This window comes from Condylura cristata, unplaced genomic scaffold, assembly GCF_000260355.1.
Source record: "Condylura cristata isolate star-nosed mole 26May11 unplaced genomic scaffold, ConCri1.0 scaffold00040, whole genome shotgun sequence".
Lineage (NCBI taxonomy): Eukaryota > Metazoa > Chordata > Mammalia > Eulipotyphla > Talpidae > Condylura > Condylura cristata.
In genome coordinates, this window is record NW_004567141.1 from 7,668,588 (window position 1) to 7,686,073 (window position 17,486).

The window sequence follows — 17,486 nt, forward strand, 5'->3', positions numbered from 1 at the left end:
ATAATCTTAGTGTAGTTAGCTACCTTAAAGAAACAAAGGACATCATTTACCAATTTATTAGAAAAATATTTTTGCATGGTGTAATATTTATGACATGGCTTAAAATAAATATACCCATCACGTGAAAATAGTAAAGCAAAACAGAATTACAAACCATAATACAATGAACAAAAGACACTCCTCGAACACTTAAATTAACGGTGGACTACCTGCATACCATAAACTTTTAATAACTGTCATCTAGAAGGGGGAAGACATCAGGAATTTGCCTTACCACCAGTCTACAATTCCAGAAATGGTGTGTGTATGCACATGGACACACATACACGCATATCAACGAAAGGGCTGAGAGAGAAACTACAGGAAAGGGTTATAGGGGAATTTAGTATAATCTAAAGTAAAAAGAAAATAACTAGGATAGACTGGAATGAAGATTTCCACAAAAGTCCAGTGTAAAATGTTATATCTACCTCTAACCACAGCCTCCAACAGGTTAACAGTTCCCTTAGTTCCCTTGCTACAGACCCTTAATCAGTCTCTTTTAATCCTCCTCTACCTAGAAGTGAGTGAAAAGAAACAGCTAATAAAAACAGAGACATTAAGGAAAAAGGATGAGAAGAGCCTCTGGTCTATTCTTGTATCAGGAATCAAATTTATGCTGAACCAAAATTGGGTACAATTGAGTATTTGAATATTCGCCATGGAAAAAGGATACAAAACTTCATAATATACAATGATAAAAACCAGAACTGCGCCAATCATAACTGCCCACAGTCAAAAGGTATACCATGACTGCAGCCTGCTTCTCCCCGACTCCATCCAGATATAGTTTTCAAAATAAACCCAAGGGAAAAACAATGTAAGAACCAAACTGTCTAAGGAACTATCCACAGTATATTTGATTAAAAAACAAAATAACACACAGAAGTCAATGTCAAACACAAATAAGTTTAACACATACACAGCATGATGACTGCAAAATCACGATAGGCGAGAGAAGGGGGTGAGAAGGGAGTAAGTAGAAAGGAATGGAAAGAGGTAGGGTACAAGCATAGAAAAAAAATTCTGCAAAAAAATGCTTCTCATGCTTAAAGAAATAAGAGAACAAAACTACCAATGAAGACATCAAGTATGGGGAAAGACATGTTGAGATATCAAGATAGAGTGTGTATTTAATGGGAGAAAAGTATTTGACTATTAGTCACTAAAACAAGGTTGAGGCAAAAAACATGCAAGTCACAGAAGAATATATAACCATAATTCCAACTAAAAGGGAAAACTAAACATAAGTAAATAGTTTTATGGAAAAACAAAGGAAATGCAAGGAATTAACATAACATTTAAGGTATAGCAATTGCCTACTCTTCAATCAGCAAATCTACCCTTAAGTATTTATACACCAGAAATACAAACATGTCAACAAAAAGCCATGTATATAAATATTCCTAACTGCCAAAAAACTGAAAACAACTCAAATGTTAATTAACAGTGACATAATGAAATTGTAATATAAACAATTGAATACTGCTCAACAAAAAACAAAAACCCAAACTACCCACACATGCACACTCACACAGAGGAATCTCAAGCATTATACTGCATGAAAAGATTACAGAACAGATTACACTTACAGGAACTTATGGAGACAAGCTGTAACCAAACTGTAAGCTGAGAAATGAAAATACTCAGCTTAAATGGGGTATGGTTTACTTGAGTATAAATATTAAAGGCCTATACATTTCAGTTTATACCTCCACATTAAGTTTGAGGTAAAGTTTACTCCAACTAAATACTTGGTTAAGTGTAAGACAAACAAAGGGGCATTTTCCAATTACTATGCATATAGCCTATGTACTTTCTTGTAGTACTTATTATAATATTGATCATGACAAATAATGCAAACAGCAGACCACCAATAAGAATATATGGTTAAAAAAGTTACCATGCATGCAGCTGAAAAAAAAAAAAAAGTGTTAACGAAGTGGGATGATACTCAACTATTTACTTATTAGAGGATTAAGCAAGAACATACTTATGCTGATAATGTTAAGAAAAAAATATTTTCATGGTAAGAAAACATTTATGAAGCAAATGAAAGCAAATACTAAAACTTACTTGAAAATAACAATATAAACTCATTATTTGTAATTTGTTTCTTAACTATACATTGAAATAATTTTCTAGAAATAGTATTATTTCTAGAATAGTAACACTCCTAGTACTTGCTTTTAAGCAAAGTTCTCTAAAAATGGCCAGTTATGTTTGAGGCAGAAATGTTTAAAATGAGCTTGGGGACGTCTTTTAAAGCCAAAAAATAGGGCTACTGAAGTCATTATGTCAACATGATACAGGACTCATCTAGGAGGTATCTACACTGGTCAAAATTGTAACAATTTAAACAAAAAGTCATAGTTACAACAGAATGGAAAACACCAAATCAATTTTTTAAAAAAGTATGGATAAGTTAATCATTACCCATGCTGCAGAAAGGAGTGGGCAATGACATAAAAGATGGATTAATAGCAAGAGAAATAGCTGTTACAAACAATACAAGAGGTTAGGCAGGGTGATAAAAGTGGAGGTGAGAGATAAGAGAAAGGGAGAGGAGCAATGACTACTTGAGGCACCTACTAAGTTAAGAAAATTAGTAACTAAAGAGACTTTAAATGGTTATCCTTTCAGCAGGAACTGTATTTCACAGTAATGCAACAGCCCAGGTGAAAGAAAGATATACTTTTCAAATGAATGACAGTTAATAAATGAAGAATGAAACAATTTATTTAAAACAAATTGATTTTGGGACTCCTTGGTGGCACAGGGCTCAAGTCTCAACACCGTCAAGCTATAAAGGCAGCCACTGCAGCATGAGTTCAATTACTGCTGAGGGAGCTGACCCACATGGCACAGCAGACCTCTCCTGGCTTGCCTGCTGCTCCCCTCAGCACTATTTCAGTAGATCTTCCTGTCTGCTCCCCACTCTGTCTCTGGTGAATCTTCTCACTCCCCGCACCCCGTCACTCCCCACACCCCCATTCTTGCATTAATAAATACATCTTTAAAAAAATAATAAAGCAACATAATTTTGCTAAATAATGAAACTTGTTTAAGAATTGTGCAAAGTTAAAACAACTGGATGAATTCAACACCTCCCAGATTTTTTTTCTTATTGTAAGCTGAAAATATGCAAGGGAGAAATAAACGGTTACCCTCTTCAATATTAGCACTAATGGAGAACCAGATACTGGTTCTCTTGATGTGAAGACAAAGTATACATCAGTTAACATTTACCTTGATTAATAACTAGAGAAAATGACTAGATGACACCAAAGAAGCAACTGGAAAAATGAGAATGTGGGACTTTCTGCAAAGTATCTGACTGGTCTGCTGCCTTTAACCAGTTGGTGCCAGAACTATTCTAGATCAGAAGAGAATTACGGAATTGAATCAGATGCAAATTGAATGGTCCCTATACAAGATCTGTAAATTAGCAATAAAGGACATTTTATGAACAGCTGGATATAAGCAGTAACACCTACTTCATATTTACAATGTTAATGAGTAATTATGTGGTCACGTTATGGTCATGTTATTCTGGCCATATACAAAAATGTATTTTTTCATAAAAGACACTCGAGTTAAATAATTCATTTCAAGGAAAATGAAGTTAAGGCAACCTCAACTGACAAGACAAAATATGAAATTTAACATATCTCTCTTCCTTTTTATGCTTTTAGTTCCTCTTGTGTTTTCTTTCCCATAACATTAAGGGGAAAGAGGACAAGTAGAAGTAAAGAAGGGAAGGAAACAGTAAGAAATAAATTCATGTGTAGTGAGACCTTTTTATTTCATTAGGCTCGTCTCAGAGCAACAAGTTAAGGCATATTGGTGCCAATTTACTTCTTTCAATCCAATTCTCCACTAGATTTTCCAATTGTTCACTAAATCCTATACTGACTATGGATTTATGGAATTTCTTAGCTTCATTTTCATTGCAAGTTAATTTACTCCATTTCTAAGCTTCAACTATTAACCTCTTCTACAGCAACCTTCCTGATTGATGCCTGCTCATGCCACTCTTGCTACTGAAAAATCTAAGATGCCCCTTCCTAGCTACCTTCCTAACATCCAAACTTTAAAAATCCTTTACAATTTGGACTTGTTTCCGCACTCATCTTCAATCACACACATGCATCCTACAGATCCTAAATTAATTATAGCAAACTTACTTTAAGACAGTTTTTTAACACATGCTAATAGATTCATCCTAAACTCCCTACTAGCCCTCATGACAACTCAGGTCAAATGTCAGTATCTGTAAGCCCTTCCAAACAAAGGCACAGATGTTCATTCTCTCTCCTCCGCGTCATACATTTGTAGTAGCACCCAGTGCATCTCTCTTATATAACTGTTTAGCAACAATTTTAAACATTCTTTCCTTTATGATCCAGAATCAAGTTTTGATAGAAGAAAAACCCAAAAGCAATTCAGTATCACAACCATGCTCAGGATCTTTTTTATTACAATCATTCATTCTACAATTATTTACTAGGAGTAGAGAATAACTTAATGGGGGAACAAGCAAAATTCTCCATGTAATTATACTACACAACCTTTTCTTATTTTTTACAGACATCATTCTAATTTAAGACTTCAGTTTCCATTTATTCAAGTATTAATAATGGCCTCATCTAGTTAATAGCCTACAAACTTTTCTCAAATTATTCTTCCTACCATTGAAACATTTTTTTGCAGAGCTGACTTTTGACTAAGGAGTTGGAATGTTTATCTGCATTGACTTCTGATCCTATACCAGCTTTAAAACTATGATTCTGTGGTTTCTCTTTCCCAACTGCTTTAAAGCAAGCCCTACTGCTTGCCAGGAAACAAATTCAAATTCTTCTGTTTACAATTCAAAATATTACATCTTGACAGACTTTGGTCCAATCTTCTTTTTAATTGTTGGGTGCAACTGACAAACTGTCACCTTTTAAAATATGTTCCACATTTCCTAATCTCCACATTATTAGTCATTTATTTCACACTGAAATCCTAGCCGTTCTTCCAATCTAAGTCCAAATACTACCTCCTACTAACTAGCACCCTCATGAGGCCACATGAGATCATAAACTGTTTCCCATACTCACAAGTTCTTTTTCCCATAGTACTAGAATCATTAATGCCAAAGACTAGACAAGAGAATAAATCTATTGAATGTAATTATTCAAAGATCAATCTGTAATCTATAGCTGTCAGTAGACTACTAAAATAAAATATGGCTCATTTCCAATAACCTTATGACAAATTTATTACAGTACAGTAGTTTCATTCCTTCTAGTGAAAAGATACACTTGAAATAACTTGACAAATGAAATCTACAACTTTCAAAAACAGATTAATAAAACTTACTCTCAAAAATCACACTTTTTGATGGAAAGGAAAGTAGAATTCCTGTAGTGGTATTTTAAAATGAAAAAGGAACTACTCAGAGAAAATAAAATTATAAACATGAATCACAAATAACCTACTTCCAATTACTACAAAAACATCAAGTCACTACTCTAAAAACTGTAAAAGGAAAACAGCCCTTTAACATATAATACAGAGCCAATTCTTATTCACAGGTACCTTTTAAAAACTTGTGTAACAGAAATACTAATTTAACCTGTACTGTTTCTATGAACAGACATATAAGACATTTGAAATGCCATATAAAAACAATTAGACTTTTTCATGGAAATATTCTGGAATTTTAAGTTTATGATACTAATCGTGACTGAGAAGGCATCTTACCATACTTTTTATTCACCTTCTGTTTCTGCTAAGTATATTAGCTGAATTCTACAAACAAATAAAATATAACTCTATAGTAAATAGAACCAACTGGCTCCCGGCTCCCTAAGAAAACATTTCTTTTGTCCTTTTTTAACAGCCTCAATTCAGGTAAGGTACTTTCTACACTCACTTCAAAGCCAAATTATTCTTACTTTCATGGGTGTTTCTTCCAGGTTTCCACTAAGATAGACCACATATTAAACCTCATTTATCACAAGTGCCAAACAAAAATATATCCTCTGCTAATTACAATTTTTATGTAAAAGTCAAAATTTAAATCCTAATTGTGGATTTATGTATTTCAAGACAGCTATTAAAAAAGTCAATGATTAAAAAAAATTATTTAAAAAGAAAAAGTAGTCAATGATACCATGGCAGGTATCTAAGGACTCATGATAATCTTTCAATGCAAGATATCTGAATTGCAAAGGAAGGGACAGACTAAAAAACAAGAAAGAAACAGGTATCAAAATATCACTGGAAAGTGAAGTTGTCATCTTGGTCTTCAAACCAGTCCCTCCTTCCTGTGATCCCCACCTAATTTTCCAGGCCCCAAATATGAGTTTTTATCTCGACTCTCTCCCATCTAATCACAGTTTTCATATCCATTCTCTAATCCTTTTACAACTTCAGTCTTTCTCGCCCATTCAGCCTTAAATCTATGACTGCTCCTACAGTCTCAAATCCAAGTTCTTTATCTTCCCATTCTATATGCCTCCTCACCACTAAGCAAAGTGTTCTTAAAAAGAAAAGAAAAGAAAAATGTACACCTCATGGTCCTAAAATTATATCTCCACCTTTGAACTTCTCATCTTTGAACCTTTGGAATTGACTAAACATAACAGAAGATGCTCAAAACTGTATGTAACTAAACAGAGGAAACCCAGGTTGTTTTGCAAAACAACTAAGGTGCGTTTATGGCTTAGCTGCTGCCTCCCATAACCCCTTGGGTCTGTCCATTCTCATGATCTGGAACACCACAACTCTCACTTTGCTCTCACAAACCTATCCTTTACAAAGGCTATGGCTTGGGCCTGCAATTTCACCTCTCCCTCCCACAAGACTTTAGCCTCAAGTCATCCTTCAAATGCCAACTCAGATATCCAACTTCAAAAGGGCCCTTCTTCACTATTCCTCCAAAACAAAGGAATTTATCATTCCTACTAAACTATGAACCAGGAGGATATCTCTACTGCAATAGTCATTAACCCCATCATGTTGCACTCAAATACTATAATAAAGGATCCTTGCACTTCACACTTATATGTTAAGTGTTTGTGTATCTTTGTAACAGGGTGGTCCCTAGGAAAAGGGGAAGTACCAGGTTCCCTGCCCCACCCAGAAGGAGGGTGGAGTTGAGCAGAGAAAAAGGAGAGAAGGAATGAGAAGAGAGAAAAAGAAGAGGGAAGGAAGCAGGATGGAGAGCCAGAAGGAGACCTGAGGAAGCCACATGGAGCAGCAAGCATGTGATGAAGAAACCGGGCTTGTTTCCTGACCCTGGACTGGTTGAAAGAGATGTGGGTGAGAAATCTGTAGGGAGGTGACTATGGCAGTGTTTATATTGATTTTGATTTTGCTCTTTTCCTCCATTTATCTGGCCATTTCTGACCCTTTTCCATGGGTCCTGGCCAGAAGGTGCTTTAGTCTTGTGGCAGGCTTTCAGGCCTTGCTTTGGGCCCAATCCTACTTTTGCCCACAAGGGGATGGGTAACTTCAGGTGTTTAATTTAGAAGTTTTATATTCTTTGTGTTCTGTATTGTATATTCACTGTATAAAAGTCTCTTTTCATTAAAGTTTTATATGTTTTGTCTTGTTGCGGCAGATGGCAGAACCCACTTAGAGCAGGCAGGTTTTTTGGGCTTCAGGGGTGCCTCTCTCTCCCCCTGTCCTCTAACAGATTTGCTGTCCTCTAACAGAATTGGGGTGTCCTATAACATCTTCAGAGCCTAGCTAAGAGAATACTTATTATAGTAATGCAAGTGAAGAAACTGACAGTAAAAGAATACACATTCTGTTAGAGACAAGTATACTAACAGAAGCAATATATATCTTGCCAAGAATAGAAAAACCTAAAAACTAGGCATCTAATCTTAGGAATAGGTACAGAAACCAGACAGAAAGGACCTTAGTGGCAGGAGACTGAAAATACTGGTTTGCAGAAGCCTAGAAGAAGCAAAGAAACTTAACTTAGGTTAACAGAAGCTAACTGCAAACATAATCTCAGTAATATACCACAGAAAAATAAGAAACCCTCAGATACTGGCTAAGGCAAATGTCTTGAGTGCCCATCTGCCATGCTTTGCACTAGGTACAAAAACTAACATTTGTAAAACACTCATCACTAGAAGATACAGCAGGCATTTCACATGCATTATCTTATTTACCCTTAAGACTGTTATAAATATATAGTATTATTCTCCTCACACAACAAAGGACTCAGAGAATGAGTAACTTGTCTAGAACAGAACAGGCCAAATGACGAAGTACACTGCTGGGGGAGCAGTTGGGTGGGTCAGAAGAGGTCTGTTGTGTCAAGTGGATCACCTCCTAGGCGGGGATCCAACTCATGCTGAAGTGGCTTTAGCTTCTTAGTGCTGTGCTTCAACCGGCTATGCTACCAGCGAGGGCCAGCAAGGGCGCATAACTGTGATTTTTAACCCCATTCTGATCTACCTGAAAGTCTGTGCTTTCACCACTCTGCAATAATTTGTCTACATTATCTTTATTTAATTCTCACAGCAACCCTTGAGACATGATATATTTACATCATCTTTTTTAGATGAAGAAAACTACCACCCAGGCTTTAAATAATCTGCCCAAGGTTACTTGTAAAATTAAGTAAAATTAGAATTTGAAATTGTGATAACATACTGCAAAAATGTAGTCTGTGTATATTACATGTCTGCTTCACACAACTCTGTAGGATTCTAGCACAGATAAAACCCAAGATTTCATGTTCATCCTCCAAATACTACATTGCTGAGATTATAAACTCTCTAGTTTCTCTCTCAGATGTATCATCTTTCCAAGTTAACTGCCCCACCCGTACTTTCTACTCCCAAACTGAATAATATCTAAGATCTCAATCATCCCAGGAGCCTTTAAAACTTGAAAGTACCTCAAAGAACTTAAATTTATATGGATTCACCTATCAATAATTACCATACTACGGCCTCCCTGGTGGCTCAAGGAGTTAAGTTACAGCGCTATTAAGCTATCGCAGTGCAGTGCAGCGTGAGTTAGATCTTCGGTCAGGGAGTTGACCCACATGAGGAAGCAGACCTCTTCTGTGTCATCCACTATTGCCCTCAGTAGATCTGACTGTTTTGCTCCTCAATCTGTCTCTGGTGAATCCTCTCATGCCCTGCCCAACACACGCAACCTCACCTGCACCTCTGGCCTATACTCCAGTTCTTCTATGCATAAATAAAAAAATAAATGTTTTTTTAAAAAACCAGACTAAAATTAGAACAAAGAAACTTTTATAAAAAGTAACTATTTGCAAAAAAACAAAGTAGAATTCAATGAGCATAGTAACACTATTACATTTTCAAAAATGTGGTTAATGCCTGACAGGCTATTAGGTAAATACATGTGTGCTGAATGCAATCTAATCAAATATCACACATCATTTTGCTAGGCTGTGGAAAACCCACTGTACTCTAGTAAGAAAACAAAAACGTGTTAAGTCAACACTATCTCTCTAAGAAACTTAAGGGTTTGGTAGTTACACCCGCACCCATTCCCCAAAATCTTACCAATGTCTGTAAATCCTTTTGTCAAGTGGCACAGAATATAACAGTCCAAATTGATTCAGCAATATTTCAAATCAATCAGAACTCAACCCAACTTTTTTAAATTGTGGTAATATATATTCCCAAAACAGAGGTGAACAGCTAATGTGCTAGTTAATACTAACTCTAGTAGGAAAAACGTCATTCCCATCTGCATCCATAGTGTCCATAGTCCAAGCAGTTTACTAAACTGCAATTAAAATGTAATTCTAGCCATGTGCATGTGTATCGTAACACATGAGTGCATACTGTTAGAAACAAGCTATGTGTATACTTCAAAAACCACAATAGAAGGCCTCCTTGGTGGCGCCAGGGTTAAACACTCAGCACTATCAAGCTATCACCAGCCACTGCAGCTGAGTTCAATTCCCAGATCCCCTGTCTGGGAGTTGTCCCACATGACACAACAGACCTCTCCTCTCTTGCCCATTGCTCCCACTCTGAGCAGCAGTGCATTTCAGTACATCTGCCTGTTCTGCTCCCCACTCTGTCTCTGGTGCTTTCTCTTCCCTTCCACCCCCCACCCCCCCCCCGACCCCCCTGGCCTATACCCCCAGTTTGTGTGCATAATAACTGTCCTTGTGTGCATAATAAAAGTAAATCTTTAAAAGAAAAAACCACATGAAACTATCAAATTTGGTCAAATATCTGTAATATCTCAAAATACAATTAAAAAGGTGTAATATGTATAGATCAACAAACTTCAACTCAAAATAAATTAAGTGTGCCACTATTATGGAGGGTAATTAATCAAAACCAAGATTTGCATGATAAATCTCCCCAAAATCAAAAAGGTAAGCATGGGGGGCCATTAATCCTAAATTTGCTTCTTATGCCAAGCAACAGCCATCTAATTTACAGCCATCAAATGATGGCAGTTAACAGAAATCTTTTCCTTTCTTTTAAATCTTTTCCTAGACCATACCAAATTTATTTGTTCCTCCTCTCACAATAAGTTTGTCACTAAGTACTGGGAATTTGGGCCTTTTGAACATTCAAAATTTATTTTAATTCCTAGTTTATGTAAACAATCATTTGAGAAGTTCTGATGTATTTATAGATCAATGATGTCTTTCCCCGCTGAAACGAAAAAAGAAAATTATCAATAAAATACTGACCCTACAAATTATCAAGATGCCTTTGACAACATTAGAATATTGCTTTAAATGACTCAGTGATGCTTCAGAAGACCTGGGAAAGAAATCTAAGGCAATGGTGTTGAAGGGAATTCAGTTATATCCTGCTTTTCAATTGCCTATATATGTAATGCTTTAAAACTGAATTTTGATCAAAATGCATAGTATTTATAAAGGAATTCTAGTGAAGTTTTCAATGCATAATCAAAAAGAGTTCCAAATATTAAAATATTCTGCAGTTAGTTCTATTATGTCAACATGGTAAGTGGTTATAACGAGAGCAGCAATAGGGCCTCCCTCTATTATCAAATCCATATCAAAGGCTCATTCCAAGTCATAGCATCAAGAGAATGTGTTAGAACTACAATCAAAGAGCATAATGCAATAAGATAAAAAGCAAACTAGAGTCAAACAGTTCCAGTTCTGTAACAATGTGTTCATTCACCTTTAAAGCTAAAGTCTCTACATTCTACATTTACAAAATGCTGATAGCTATCCATATGATTTCAGCATGAGGATAAAATGGAGTAACATGTACAACACAGAACCTATTGCATCATTAGCATCCAATAATTCTTTTCTTTCCATGACAACAAATCTGTTTACTTTGTTTATTCCTTTGGTTATCTGTAGTTTCAGAAAACAAGTGAAAATTCATTAGATGTACCAATATTTATAGTCTTTTAGATTAATTTCTGTATTTCTAGATACAGAAAATTCTTTAGATATACTACAATTTTCATTTTCAAGAATTTTAAAATATATGAAAAGAGGTAAGGCCTAAATCATGATGCTAATTTCATCAGTTATGTGATGCTATTTGCAGAAGAAAAAGATTTATGCCCCTCAAAAAAGCTGACAGTAAATAAAATTTTAGTAAATTTTATCTTTAGATGTTTGGTCTTTAATTAGGAGAGACCCCTAATAGCTTGTTTCTTTTTTCACCTACCACCCTACACATCCCTCACTCAAAATCAGCATAGTAATGGCCTCCCTGGTAACCCAAAGGGTTTAGTCTCAGCACTATCAAGCAATCCACAATGGAACACCAGTTTGATCTTGGCCAGGAAGGTGACCCACATTGCATGGCAGACGTCTCCTGTCTCATCCATTGCTCCCCTCAGTAGTGTATTTCAATGGATCTGCCTATTCTGCTCCCCACTCTATTGCTGGTGAACCCTCTCACTTTCCAAGCTCCCCTCCACACTTCTGTCCTACACCCCAGCTCTTATATGCATAAATAAATCTTAAAAAAAAAAAAAAAGGTCTGCCTACGTAAAAATCTATATGCAAACCTCTTGATGTATCTGGAGAATCACCAGTAACTCTTTATGTATACAAAGATCACTGTCTAATTTCTGTTTTAAGTCTTCACAACAGTACTCTGCAGAGATATCTATTTGTAACAAACTCTTGATTCTCTGCTTGCTACTATTACATACTTAAAATTGCATCAAGTATTTAACAGAGCATTGGGCTACTGAGCACTATCCTAGCACACAGAACATAGGAAGCAACTATTAAGAGTTGTGGGGTTTGAAACATGGTGAGTAACATGAACCAGCAACAAACTACTAATACTGCAGACCACCCCAGGATCTCAGACTCAACCTAGATGAAGAAAATTAAGAGAAAACGAGAAATCACACCTTGAAATCAGACTACATGCTTATGATCAACATTTAAATATGATATTGGAAGATGTCGAAAATGACTACTATAGAAATTTATGGTGGAACTCAAAATTCCCATTTGCTTTTATGTGGTTCTGTCTCCAAAAATACAAGGTAAAAGTAACAAAGTGTACCCAGCTGAGTAGCACAAAAGTCCGCAAGACAGCTAAATCAGTTCACTGGATGGGGTGTGTATATCACGCCAATCCATACCTGCTATTAATATAACATTCCAACTGATTTCAGGTAACCCTTCTTCCATCCACCACACTTAATAATTCACAAGCAGCAACCCTTCTAATGCCCATTCCAAAAACAAACCAAGTCTTTCTCAAAGTCCAATGCCTGTTTACTGTAGTATTTATGTATTCCTTAACCATTTAACCAGTGTAAAACTGTTTTTATAGGTTCCTCTTTAAAAAATAAGTAACTGAGAAAGTGTGATTGTTGTTCCCTAATCCCACTTCCCCCCACAAGTCTTGTATGTTTGTTTTTACCGCACAATTTTTGCATTGCCTGCTGATTTTAAGCAACCCAGATGCTGCTTTATAGCAGCACTGTATAAAATTAACAGCTTTATAAGTCCTCTGATGTAGGAAAGTTTCAATATTGCAATTTCGGCAATCTACTGGGGAGAGAACCCTGCTGTTCCCCAATTTCACAAAATGTCCGTTGCCCATGCTGCAATAGACCATAAGTCATAATTTTTAATTATAATTTTTAACATTGGTAGCTCTCAATTCTGGTGGGCACAGGATTGATTTTTTTCCCATGTGCAGCTCTAGAACCTGCCTAAGTCTGAGAAAACAACTTCTCAATGCCTCCCTTTCCCATGTGCAACATGCTGTGTTTCACTGCTTCCACTGCTTTTAACTTCTTCCAAAATATTCTCAAATTTTATTCCTAAATTACCTTACACTACAGAGCAATTGGATAATCCTCAAGCCCACTGCAAAAGGCACCGGACACAGAGACACTACAACCGAGTTAAACAACAGACTCAGAATCAACAATTTTGTTCTATGGCAAATGACTATTTTTGTATTTTCACACCTGTGTGAAAGTGATGTCTAAAGCACCTTGCTCACTTACTAAAATATTTCGGCTCCCTCCTTTGCTATAATATAAAGATATTAACTTCACTTTTAGCTTTCTTTTCTTCCTGAAGGAAGCCATCAGATAAGCCAAAATAGGCACTTACAAGTACATCCAGGAACTATGAAGGAAGAAGCAGTCCAATGTGATGCACTTTCTTCTCAGGGGCACTGCTAGCAGAACTGCCAGCTGTCAACCCTTCACAGGGCACACTGCCTCACCTAGACAGATAAAGCAAGCAGACTGGGATGTAAAGTCAAGCAAGGTTTGTCATATACCACGTTAGTGTTATGGTAGTCACAAACATCCAATTCCAAAGGTTGCAACCTATGGCAAGCCTCTCCATCATGGTGTTAATGAGTTGGAGTTTGCTGTTGCTAGGGAGCAAGCTGGGTAACACTGTGAGGAGCCCAAATTCTTACTGAGTTGGTGCAGATTCAATATGCAAGTTTTTGAGGCTATCCTCATCAATTCATTCCACAAAGCTATCAAAAGAAATTCTGATAGCTGGTGGATGACTAAACCAGTCCATAAGCACAGTGAGATTCGAGGACTGACAACTGCAGACTGCAAAAGCTTGGAATGGACCACAGATTCCACATTATTGATGGTTCTCATAGTGCAGCTTGGAGAACACACAATACTCTCGAGCATTACCATTTTTGCTAATAAGTAATGTTTGTAAAAATCTTACCTACCAAATAAACAATTTAGGATGGTTAAAAAAAAACAAAATCAAGGCTGATTTGCAGGCTCATTTCCAGTCACTCTTCCTGTTCCTGTATCCCCTCACTACAGGCCTTATTTCAACACTTCGCATTCCAGTGCACCCACAGGTCCTGTTTGAAATGACCCCCTCCCTCCAATTTGGCAAAGACCTACTCAGTATTATTTTCTGGAAACATCTCCCACACCTTACACAAATTTAACCATTCCCTCTTCTGTTCTTTCACACCACTCTGTACACCAACTATAGCCTATAGACACAAGGCAGAAATAAATGTCATATTTGAATTCTCAGAATCCAACACTGCATTCAGCAATACTATGCCTTAATGCAAAACTTATCAAGAAAATACAAACAGATGAGGGATAGGTAAAATCCAAAGAAGAATAAGGGCAAGGCAGCCTCAATAAATACTTTCTTGGACCCAAATAATCTTCTCTTTAACTATATATATATATATACACACATATATAAAAAATGGTGTGCGTATATATATATAAAAATGTGTGTATATATACAATGTGTATACATATATAAAATCTATATATAATACATGTAACATATGTATGTATGTATGTACACACAGGCTACAAGTTAACAATTTCTTAATTTCACACACACATATTGTGTTTTATTAATCACACATCATCTTAAAATGGCTACCTTTCAAAACGTAATAGCAGGTCAGGTTAAAGAAAAAAGTACATCAAAAGATTCTGTGGAAGCCAGGGATTTGGAAATTAAAATTGGGAATTTTCCCCTAGATTTAACACATTATTAAGTTCCAATCAAAAGTGAAAAATGGTACTGCATACTCACAAATCCATGTATTTCCAAAGTGACCGACACCTTAAAAGCATTTCCCAACCAGAGTATGGGAAAGTCACAGGTGTATTGAAGTTTTTAGTCCCTTCACTGCTTATGGCCCAAAGGCTACAGCTTAAAGAAGTCTTGATCATTTATTCCAGTAAGCCTTACATATATGAAAAAGATGTGTAAGGCTAATATAAGAAATCATGGCTATCATGGTATGCTTCAGCATTAACCAAAACACATATTTGTAAATTACAAGTACAGCAGGAAAATTCCTACAAGCCCTTTAGTTACAGTCAGGACAAAGTTCTATTACCCACTGCTTTTCTGTGCAAAAGGAAATAATCTAAAATTTCCCAATAATTGTAGTTTTACTTTCCACCAAGGAAATACCTGCAAATCAGATGGGTATTCAAAAGAAACTACTTCAGCTACATTACCACCAATCAAAACACTTTGGAACTATGCAAGGATGAACTTTCAGGTAAAATCTGTGTCTCACAAGAAACTGTACATATCTTTTGTCACATCCTCTTTTTCAATGATTTAATTAATAATTCTGTTAGACTACTAAGAGGTAACCAGGCTCAACTGTCTTAAATAACTTCTGTCCATCTGCCCTTCCAAATGAACTACAGCAATTACATCACATCCCCATATACTCTCATAGGCTCTCATGTTCACAAAAGCCATGCCTTTGCCTCTTACTGTGTTTCCTGAGCAAGTCTCTTGAGCCTTTCCTCTCAGTTTCCTCATCGGTAGCTTTTCAATATTTGTTTAAAACAATCAGATGGAAAAAAAAAAAATCAGATGGCCTAAATCGCTGGTCTAAAAATATTAAGGAATTTTTATTCCCAAAACCATCACACTCTAAAAATTGAAAATCCCTCTGATACAGATCACAAGTCTTCAAAATCTTTTGATCAACAGTCACATTAGCTCCTACAGCATACAAAACTGTTTTATAAGTGTATCCTGGAAAATACAACGTGTTATCACACACTGTTTTACTTTTTACTTACTAATAATCCACTCTCTTCCTCTTCAAAATTTAATTTACACACTAGTGAGCCAAAAAAGCTCAAAAACGGGTTAAGTATGGGAACTCAAATTCAATCAAATGACTCAAACCTCGCTTAACACACTAACAAGTCCAGTAAGGTCAAGCACAATGACCATTCACAACGTTGTCAATTGCAGTAACAGGTGTTTTATTGATAGTTAGCAGGCTCTTTAGGGAAGGCGAAGAGTAAGCGTCAAAGAAATAGAGTTTCCAAAAACATAACGACTAGTGCTCAGACATACAAAGGCAAAGAAGTGGTTCGAGTTACTGGAGCGAACTGCTTCGAGTAACTGGGACCACCACGGAGTCCTCTGCAATACCATCAATCTTTTCATCCGATGCAAAGTACTTCTTTAACCTGTCACTCCCATCCCCCCCCCACCCCCACAAAAACATCTGCTTTCAACTGAATTTGAAATACTTTGGGGGGAGGGGGGTAAACAGTTGGTTTCCCGCTTTGAGGTAACTGCTAAGTTCCACACTCCACATCGCGCAATCCCACACAGCCATTCCTTCAAAGTTGCCACCCCTGCTGGCCACGAGTCCCGGACGCCGACTCGCCTCTCCCTGTGACCAGAGCCGGGGTCCGAGGGCCCCGGCGCGCCGCCGCCCCCGCCGTCAATCAAGGCCCCCGCCCCCAGACTCGGCCTGGGGCACGGCCCCGGGAGCCACCGGATCGCGACCCCGCGGCGTCCCGGAGCCCCCAACAGCCCCCACTCGGTCAAGCGATGGGCCCACCGCCCACAAAACTCAAGTTGCTTTCGCCCGAGCCCCGCGCGCTCAGGTCCCGGGGACACTGCTGAGCAGAGCCCGTGCGCGGCCAGTGCGGGGCGCAGCACCCGGTCGGGCCTCGGGCCGTCTCGCTCACCTCTCCGGGTGCGCCGCCTTCCTCCGCCGCTGCCGCCGCCTCCTCCCTGTGAGTGCAGCGGGGTCTGACCTGTGGAACCACCATACCAGTCCCGCCCGCTGCTGCAGCGCCGCCGCCGCCGCCGCCGCTTCTCTGCCGCCTCAGCCGCCGCTCTTTGTTCCCCCTCCGAGCGCCACCGCGTCAGCCGCCCGCCTCAGTTGCCCCGAAGGGGCGCCACTACGCCCTACGGCACTGTCGGCCCGGGGCCTCGCCCTCCTCGCTGCGCCCACCGCCGCCTTCGCCTCCGCGCCGCCGACGCCGCCGCCACCGACGCCGCCGCCTCCTCCTCCGCGCCCCCCTCGTTTTCATTGAAAGCAAACAAGCATCATGGCGGCGACCGTCCTCCAGCCAGCTAGCGCCCGGACCGCCGCTGCCGCTCCAACATCCCGGCCGCCCATTGGCCGCCTCCGCCGGACGCAACCATTCGGCGCCCGGGGTGGTTGCCG

The 17,486-nt window shown here is 38.3% G+C and overlaps 1 protein-coding gene across 3 annotated transcripts in view; it reads right to left on the reverse strand.

Moving 5' to 3' along the window:
• Positions 1-17,283, reverse strand: part of CNOT6 (CCR4-NOT transcription complex, subunit 6) — a 55,028-nt gene extending 37,745 nt beyond the window's left edge. For 2 of the 3 annotated variants that reach the window (XM_004693872.2, XM_012733430.1), the window contains exon 1: positions 17,002-17,283. The gene's annotated coding sequence lies outside the window, so the exon portion shown is untranslated. Of the gene's footprint in view, positions 1-13,636; positions 13,720-17,001 lie in introns of those variants that run through there. The other variant, XM_012733429.1, reaches the window with a different exon arrangement.
• Positions 17,284-17,486: the final 203 nt, after the last annotated feature.